Source organism: Eublepharis macularius, chromosome 8 (genome assembly GCF_028583425.1).
Source record: "Eublepharis macularius isolate TG4126 chromosome 8, MPM_Emac_v1.0, whole genome shotgun sequence".
In the NCBI taxonomy this organism is placed as follows: domain Eukaryota; kingdom Metazoa; phylum Chordata; class Lepidosauria; order Squamata; family Eublepharidae; genus Eublepharis; species Eublepharis macularius.
In genome coordinates this window covers 65,917,584-65,926,539 of record NC_072797.1, presented here as the reverse complement: position 1 = coordinate 65,926,539, position 8,956 = coordinate 65,917,584, and the positions used below count along the sequence as shown (strand labels likewise).

Genomic DNA, 8,956 nt, shown 5'->3' with positions numbered 1-8,956 from the left:
AACCATCTCAGTCTCTGAGAAAAGATACATTGCTAGCTGCCCGCAGCTTGCATTCAAGGACACTTATTGTAGAAGTGAAAGTAAATACATTCAACAGATAACAGACAACCCCCACTGGCTCAGTACATTTCATGTTAGCAGTTTACGCACTCTCAGATGATCAACACAGTGTACAGAATACAACCTCAGCAAACATTTATGATCAGCATGAAATGCAAAACATATTAATAGCAGGTATGCAGGCAGGCATACATGACAAACAAAATGCTTTCTTGGGTACAAAAGTCTTTGCAATCCCTCCCAGGCAACTTAGGTTTTATGACATATTTTTCAAAGTTGGAATTTAATGAACTTGCAGCAGCTGAAAGACAGTAGTGTCCATAGAGAGCACTGAATGAAATCTTGTATCAAGAGATGTGAGTGAAAAGTAATGAGAATAGCAAAAACATTGTTTAACGGCAGCTTAAGAAATACTACTCGTTTAATAGGCAGTTGTGCTGGGCCATAAAAAGTTTAAAGTGGTCAGCAGCTCACATTTCTTAAAAATTGGAGCATTCACCTCTGAATATTTCCTCTTCTGATTTAGCAGGTAATCATTCCTTTATTTTTTCATATAAATCAGTTGTATAGTGTCAGGCTGTGGCACGCCCCCTGGCGGCGGGTCTGGGCGGGGCGGTCCCAGCGGGTCCGTGCTGGTAGCCTGGAGCGGCTGGGCGGGTCCCCAAGGAAGCGTGGAGGCTCTTTCACAGGCGGCCTCAGACTAGGGCGGCCCTTGTCTGACCGGCGGGCCGGTCAGCACGTGGCTCCACCCGGCTGGCTGCGCCTTAACCTTCAGGGCAGCCGGCTGACAAATGGCAGGGTGCTCGCCTTAGGATGCCGGGCACCTGCTGTGTCTCTTCCAGTACCTTCCTCCTCGGCCTGCCTCCAGAGCCTCCTTAAATACTTTCCCCACTCCAGCTCCACCCTCACCCCCGAGTGCTTCCACCCACCATCAATCCCAACACCTGTGCCACCTGCATCCCAGCCCATTGGGCCCACCTCCCTCTACCCCGTTGGTGGGCTGCTAGCCGGGCTGCCCCGCTCTCCCCCAATGCCTCTTGCCCTCCTCCCTCCTGCCCTGTGATGGACGGCGGGCTAGGCCCCTGACGGGGCGATCTGGCCCTTCCCCGGGCCGCCCTCCAATCACAGGCTGGCTTGCTCCTCCCTCCCCCCTGCTGGCCCCGGCCGCCCTCCTGCTTGGCCGAGGGCGCCTGCGCTGGCGTTTGGCAGCCCGGCGCGGCCTCGCCCCGCTCGCTGCGGCCTTCCCCGCGGCCCGGACGGGGCCGTCGCCGCCAGAGCGCTGACCGCGCCGGCCGCCGCTTCCGAGTGCGCCCGCTGTCGTGGCCGCTCGGGCTCCTCTCCTCCGGTGCGGCGGCGGGCGGCGGCGCAGCGGCGGCGCAGCCGCTGGGGCCTTCTTCCACCGGTGGGGCCTCGTCCTTGGCCTCTCCCGCCCGGTAGGTGGGCTCTGCGTCGTCGGGGGGGTGGGGGTGGGGGGAGTCCGAGGCCGGCGTGTCGGGCCTCGGACATATAGTTTTATTGAGTAAAAAGGCATAAGGTAAATTTAACTCCAAATCTCTCTCTTATGTTTGTAGAATTGATGGGTTATGTTCCTATTTAACCTTAAATCTTTTACTTTACTTCAATTTTTTTAGGCAATAACTATGAATTCTGACAAATCTGAGTCAGGTTTCATCAACCATTTCTTCTAGCATTTTTTTTATAATGAAAAGCTAATAATAAAATCTTCTGTATATTTTGTCCAAAGGATCCAAAACGGCTGTATAAAAGACATACCTGATTTGTTTTGTCCAAATGGTCTTTTGGAACTGTGAGAACATCCCAAGAAATTAAGATGAAGTACTGGATTTAAGATGCTTTCTTAACTTCAAATTAAAAATTAAACCTGTAAATCTTTTAAAATTATCAGTCTCTGAAACCAGAGACTTTTCTGTTGGGAATAATGGACAGCCAGTTGGGAAAAAAGTTTTAGAACACTGTTTTTATACTTTATTACAGCAACAAGAGTACTTTATGCACAAAAGTGGAAAACTACAACAGTGCCTACAGTGGGGGAATGGTTGACAAACGTTTTGGAGTTTGCATTAATGGCAAAACTTACTGCATTAATTAGAAACATTAGTTAACTTCTTGACTAAATGGAAACCGTTAATAGACTTTTTGCATGAAATGGATAACAAGGATTTGATGACATCTGGATTTATGGATTAAGAAACAGCAACAATAGAAAAAAGAGGGGGTTTGTGACTAACTTAGAATAAGTGGGACTCTTAGAAATGATATATACTTGTTGTGGAGAAAATCGGAACTCAACTTGTAGTATAATTTAGGTGGTTTTTTTTCTTTTCCTCTTAATTTTATAGATATATGTATTGTTAGTGTGTTATGTTTAGAATTGTGTTTTTTTTTCTTGTTCTCTATATTTGTTGTTTATTGTGTTGTGGTGTGTAGTTTATAGTTTAAATAAAGAAAATTTTAATAACAAAAATAAAATCATTGTATCAGCATTAAACATTTAGAAGCTGTTAAGATGACTGTTAGACTGAAAATCTCCAGTGCTGAGGCAAAAAATGGGCTTGGAGATTTTCTCATAGAAGCCCTTGTGTAATCCAGGAACTTCAGCTACAGTGAGAGATTTGAGTCAAAAGCTGAAAAAGTGACCAAGACTAGTTATTTAAACTAGCTAATTTGTCAGAACAGCCATTTTTTGTACTTCACAGATGTATTACATTCATGACGATAATTGTTTAGAGGAATAAAGATATGAGCCAGGTATAGATCCATTCTGTAGTTGCTCCATTTACTGATCAGTTACTGGGTACAGTTTGACATTATGGTTATTACCTACAAAGCCCTTGATGGTTTTGCAACCAGGTACCTGCAAGACTGCTTCTCCCTGCTATGCTCTGTTGTGACAGCCTCATCCATTTGAGCCAAGCCTTCTGAAGCCTTTGCCTTGCAAATAGGTAAGATTGGAAACTACTGATTAATGTGTATTCCCAGTGGTGGCTCCCGTCTTGTGGAATGGCCTGCTCAGGACTGCTCCTACTCTTTTAAAATTCCATGCAATATACAAAACCGAAATGTTCAGGAAGGCACTTTTATAAAGGGATTAGAACTGTAGTGGAATGGTACATTTCTGGAGAGTGCATTTATAATGGAATATGTCCTGTGCTCTGCAGGCTGGCCAGGTCTTGGCTCCTCTAGAGTAAGGCCACAGGCTTGGCTAGCTAGACTTGGGAGTCGGGACCATAAACTAGAGCTTGGGGCACAGGGTTTGCACCCAGTGGACCAGCTGATCCAGTAATCCAGCCCTCTCATGGCTCAGCCTAAATATGTTGAAAGCTAATTTGTTTCCATTGCATTTGCTGGCAGGTGCTGAGGCTCCTGAGATCATGCTGTGCCTTGGTCAGGATTCTGCAAAGAGCTACTGCTCTCAGGGCCCTGTTCTGGATCCAGGCTGGGGATGTGTAATGCCTATCTGGCACTTTGCCTCCTTTGGTCTGCCTTGGCCTGGGCCTTGCTGATGCCATTCTTGTGGTCTGGAAACAGGTTCTGAGGGGATATGGGTTTGTGTGCTGTCTGATTAGGATTGCTATCCCCTCTGGCTAGTGGGGGGGGGGAGCACGGGGGTGGGGAGAAACATGTGCAAGTGCTCTTGCACTCCCCCATCATGCTGGCAACAGAGGAATTGCAGTGCATGCTGAAATGGAGCTCTGTGAAAACTGCCCCACTGGAGGCGGTTTTTACTGAACTCCACTTCGGTGCACACACAGCTTATTTTCCCGTGTGACACAGGAGCTGCAGTGCACACACTGAAGCAGAACCCAGTGAAAACTGCCTCCAGAGGGTTTTTTTTTCCCACAGCACTCCAACATGCATCACAATTCCTCCATCGCTCTGGAAAATGATGTCATTTTCTGGTGCAGCAGGGGAGCACAGGAGCATGCGCTGTATGATGCACGGAAAGTGAGTACCCCTCAACTAGGGTTGCCAGTCCCCCACTGGGAGTAGGGGTTCCCCTGCTCCCCTACTCCCCACCCCCACTTACCTGGCTGGTGGGGGAGGCACGGCCTCCCGGGTGGCACAGTGTGCTCCCACAGTCCCGATCCAGCCTGGAATAGGCCGCTGTGGAATGTGGGAGTGCTCCCATGCACCGCAGCAGCCCAATCCGGGCTAATTCAGGCCCCAATCGGCCTGGATCAGGCCACTGCAGAGTGCGGGAGCACTCCCACGCTCCACAGAGGCCCGTTCCAAGCCGATTTGTGAGGCGGGGTGGTTTTCTGTACATCTGTCTATGTTATTCCTTTGCAAGCTGCAAATACACAGCTTACTGTGTGTGGTTTTTAAAAATGTGCAAAATGACAACTCTCAGGGGTGACAAAATTGCTGCCAACAGAATGAGACTTAAAAACATTAACAAAGCTGGCTGACAGCCTGCATGCAACAGGATAACCCACTCCTGTGAAAATACAGTTTGCTTACATTTCAGTACCTGTTTTAAAATTCCTCAGGTATAAAGGAAAGGGCAACTCTGTGAACCAGCACTGCACTGATTTCTAGGGTACACTTTAGGCAAAGCCAGATTTCCTTGAAATGGTCTCTTTACCAGCTTCTGTTCCCTGCTTTCTTTCCCTATGGTAGCTCTTACGACTCTTCCCTGAATTATCTTGTCTGAGCCCGGTTGATCTTAATTTGATCAAGCAAAAAAAGGAAACTACTTCAACAAAAATCAAAACCAAAAAATAAAGAATTGCCAAAAAACTATCCCTGTGTGAATGAGAAATTCTTTCTTTCAAACTTAGGAGTTTGCTGGGTTATAGAAACTTCTACCCATCCATCTCTGGTTCCATTGTGCAGATTTTTTTATCCATACTCTGGGGCCAAATTCAGAATTATATATAATGACTGGCAGGGGGGCATGAGAAATTTTCATGGGGAAATTTCTTTGCTGGCCCATGCTTCCTCCTCCTTGTTCTTACCACGCCCCAGCCACTGCTACCACCTTTCTCCCTCTTGCTTTCCTGTGCCATCTTCATCTTTTCTACCATCTCCTCCATTTCTTTCCTTCTCTACTCTCTTAACCTCCCCTTTCCTTTCCCCAGCAGTATCAGTGGCTGCAGTTGTCTTCTCATCCCCAGCTGGCCCCTGTTTCTTTCCCCCATTGTTGCTGTGTCGTCTTTCTAATCAACCATCCCCCACCTCCTTTCCTGCTACTGCCTCTTCTTCCCTCCAATGCTTTCAATGCTTTCACAGTGCAGTGCAGTATTGCTGACTGGGGTTGCTAACCATGGCAGCTGATATCTCAAAACGTAAATGAAATCTCATTTTTCAACAGAGTTTTTGGTTTGGCAGGGAGGGGGAGGATTTTAAACTTCTCAGCATTTTAATTTTTTTTCCTGCAAACTTGAGGCTTCCCCTAAGTCTGTAGAAAAATCTGTACATGGCCACATTGGGTGGATTTTCAAATCTGAAATATGGCTATATTCCGCATTAGATATTAGATACATATAACAGATGTAGTTATATCTTCATTCAAAATGTTCAGAACATAACAATTGCCTTGTCGGAACAGAATAAAGGTTCATCTGTTCCTAGCCATGACTAGCTATATATCATTTGAAAACTCATTAGTAAAACTCATTATGATATTCCCTGCTGTTTTCCCCAGCATCAGATAACCAGAAGTTTACTGCCTTTGAACAAGAAGGCAACATTTAGTTATTCAAGGTAAACATTATATTCTGCACTTCTGCCTTTCAAGGACACTTACTGCCACTAATCTTAATCAGTACTAATAACCGTTGTTTGATCTGTCCTCTATGAATTTGTCTACTTCATTTGGTAATAGTTCAGTTTTAAGAAAAAGTAAATGCTGAGCTCTGTAGTTTCCCATTAAAATAGATTTGAGAAACATTTCAACTGTAGGAGGAGCAGAAAAAGTGGAGAGAGATGTGGGAAGTACAGATGAGACTCATTGCACTGTAACATTTATTTTGTACTCTTTTTATACACTTGGTATGGCATTGGCTTTTGTGTGTATTTGACAAGAAGGAGGCTGCTGATTACACATCCCACACAGTGTGAGAAATAAGGCATAAATCCCAGAGGGGAAGCGTGAATCCAAAGGGGTGGAATGTGACTCGATCATCTTGGCTGTGTAGATCTCTGGTTTCTATCCTACTCTAAGTTACACTTAGAAAGCCCATTATAGCTAGAAAGGAAGACATAAACATTATCCTGAGCCAATGCTATAATAAAGGGATTGTTTAGAAGTTTCTACATAGATTGTTATATTAAAATGTATTAATGAGGATTAAAATATTTCTAGAGCATATCCATTGTTGCCAATCTTTGCACTAACAAAGCAAGCTGGCATAAGGAGCCAAGTCACATATCAATTGTTCTTGTTCATCCTCTTATGTTAATGGTAGATGCTTCCTAAATTTAGCAATAGGAATAATCTGCTCCAGAGCTCAAGTAAGGCGTCTGATATTATAGTCAGGATGTATTGCATGAAGAAATTGTGCCAAACATCTGAACTGGCCTTTACGCCAGTGGTTCCTTACCTTTTGGGTAATGTAACCCACAGGTCCAAATGTACTTGATATGGTGACCCACTTCAAAAAACAGAGCATGCACAAAACTGTTCAAAACTGAGACCCACTTTCCCAGGCTTCACAACCCACTTTTGTGTCAGCTCAGCACCCACAAGTTCAGAGCTAAAATACATGAGACGACTTACACAAGTTTGTGCGAGTGTTTAGAAGTATGTGTGCTCCAACTTGCCCATGTCAACTTTTCCCCAAGCTGTCCTGTAACTTCAGTCCATGCAGGCGTCCTGTAACTTCAGTAAATGTGTGTAGCTGCATTTGTGAGAGTCCATGGTCATAATGAGTGAGTTGCCAGTGCAGAGCGCCAATTTTGGTCGGCATGGGGGGGAAACAAGGACTAGTATCCAATGATGCACCTTCTCTTTTTGCATGCTCAAATCTTCCTCGGCACTACAGAGCAAATTTGGTAAAATTCAGCCATTGTTTCCAATGGGAAATGTGATTTAGGGCTTTCCAGGGGCCTGGCCAGGCATTTTTGGACCTAATTTTGCCAAATTTGCTGGGGACCTACTCCTAACTGTCCTCTAATGACTTCCAAGTTCCATGAAGATTGTACTTTGGGTGGCCATTATATGGCCCCCCAAAGGAGGTGCCCTCATCCACCTCCAAATTCCATTATTCTCTATGGGGAAAACTAGGGGAGCTATCTAGGGTAGCAACCTAGGGGGCTGGGGTGGCATTTTGCAAGCAAAATCCACCGAATTTCAAAGGGACCTACTCCTAACTGTCCTCTAAACACCCCCAAGTTCCAGGGATATTGGACCCTGGGGAGCCATTTTATGGCCCCCACAAAGAAGGTGCCCCCAGCCACCCCATTTGTTTCTATTGTTTCATTTTAGTTTGGATGATTCTCTGGTGTGATGTTGGTCCTCATAGGAAACAATGGAGAATGGCTGGTCAGCCTGCTCAGAGGGCACTGTTTTTTGGGGGATGGGCTTCATTTTGGTTCTGTTGGGCTGTCTGGTGTGTAGATTGTAATTGGGAGTGTGCCTCTGGCCATGGCAGCCATGATGCATGTGTTTTTGCAGTGGGAGTCAGTTTTTCCCCATAATAGAAACAAATGGGGAGACTGGGAGCATCTTCTTTGCAGGACCATAAAATGGCCTCCCAGGGTCCAATCTCCCCGAAACTTGGGGGGAGGGGTCTTTAGAGAACAGTTAGGAGTAGGTCCCCTGAAAATTTGGTGGATTTTTCTTCCAAAATGTCACCCCATCCCCCTGGATAGTCCCCATAGTTTTCCCCATAGGGAATAATGGAGATTGCAGGTGGCTGGCACCTTTTTTGCGGGACAAGACTGCTTCTGCTAGCCCCCCACCCATGTGCATTCAGTCTAACTTTGACACATAGCCTACTGGTGTGCAAACCATTGTTGGACATGTGTAACTGGTCAGTATTCCCCCACTGTTTGAATCTACATGGTAAAGAGGTAAAGTTTGGTGTAGTGGATAAGAGCACTGGACTCTAATCTGGAGAACCGGGTTTGATTCCCCACTCCTCCACCTGAAACCAGCTGGGTGACCTCGTATCAGTCATAGCTTCTAGGAGCTCTCTCAGCCCCACCCGCTTCACAGGGTGATTATTGTTGTGGGGATAATAATGACATACTTTGTAACCCACTCTGAATGGGCATTAAGTTGTCCTGAAGGGCAGTATATAAATTGAATGTTATTATTATTATTAAATGGCATATTCAATAACCAAATTGCTGAGGAAAAAGAAGACTTGATTTGGAGACTGTTAATTTCAAAAGAAACCCATATCCATTTATACCCCAACTTGCTGCTCTCCCCAAGCGAACCTGAATTTTCAGAGGGCTTTGAAGCATGAACTTATATTCTCCTACATAAAGATCTGTGGGTTGGCTGAAGAAGGCTACTTTGATAAGTAGAAACTGTTAGAATTCATGTAATGTATGTCAGATTGATGAGTTCTTCAAAAATAAAGTGCTGTGTATAGCCCAGGCCTAGTTCACCTATCTCCTCCCTCCATATTAAAAGATCCATTGAGCAGTCATCTTGAGATTCTGAAAACACAGAATGGCAAATGGAAGAACACAACAGGCATGCAATCTGCAGGCATTTTGGAGGCAAGTTATGTTTCCATTTCAACTCACCTAAGATATTTAACCTCATGTTAGCAGCTTTCACGTAAATCGATGCCCTCCTCACTCCTCCCCTAGTTTTACATTCTATTCCAAAGCAATGAACAGGAGCTATACTTTTTGGATGTTCACTTTGATAAACCTTTTAGATGAGAAGTGCTATGTGATTGCTAAGTAATTGCTA

At 45.1% G+C, this 8,956-nt stretch overlaps 1 long non-coding RNA gene across 1 annotated transcript in view; it reads left to right on the top strand.

The window, feature by feature from the left end:
• Positions 1–1,395: 1,395 nt before the first annotated feature.
• Positions 1,396–8,956, top strand: part of LOC129334983 (uncharacterized) — a 41,230-nt gene continuing 33,669 nt past the window's right edge. The window contains exons 1-2 of the long non-coding RNA XR_008597553.1: positions 1,396–1,493; positions 2,932–3,023. This is a non-coding gene — a long non-coding RNA (uncharacterized LOC129334983). The remainder of the gene's footprint in view (positions 1,494–2,931; positions 3,024–8,956) is intronic.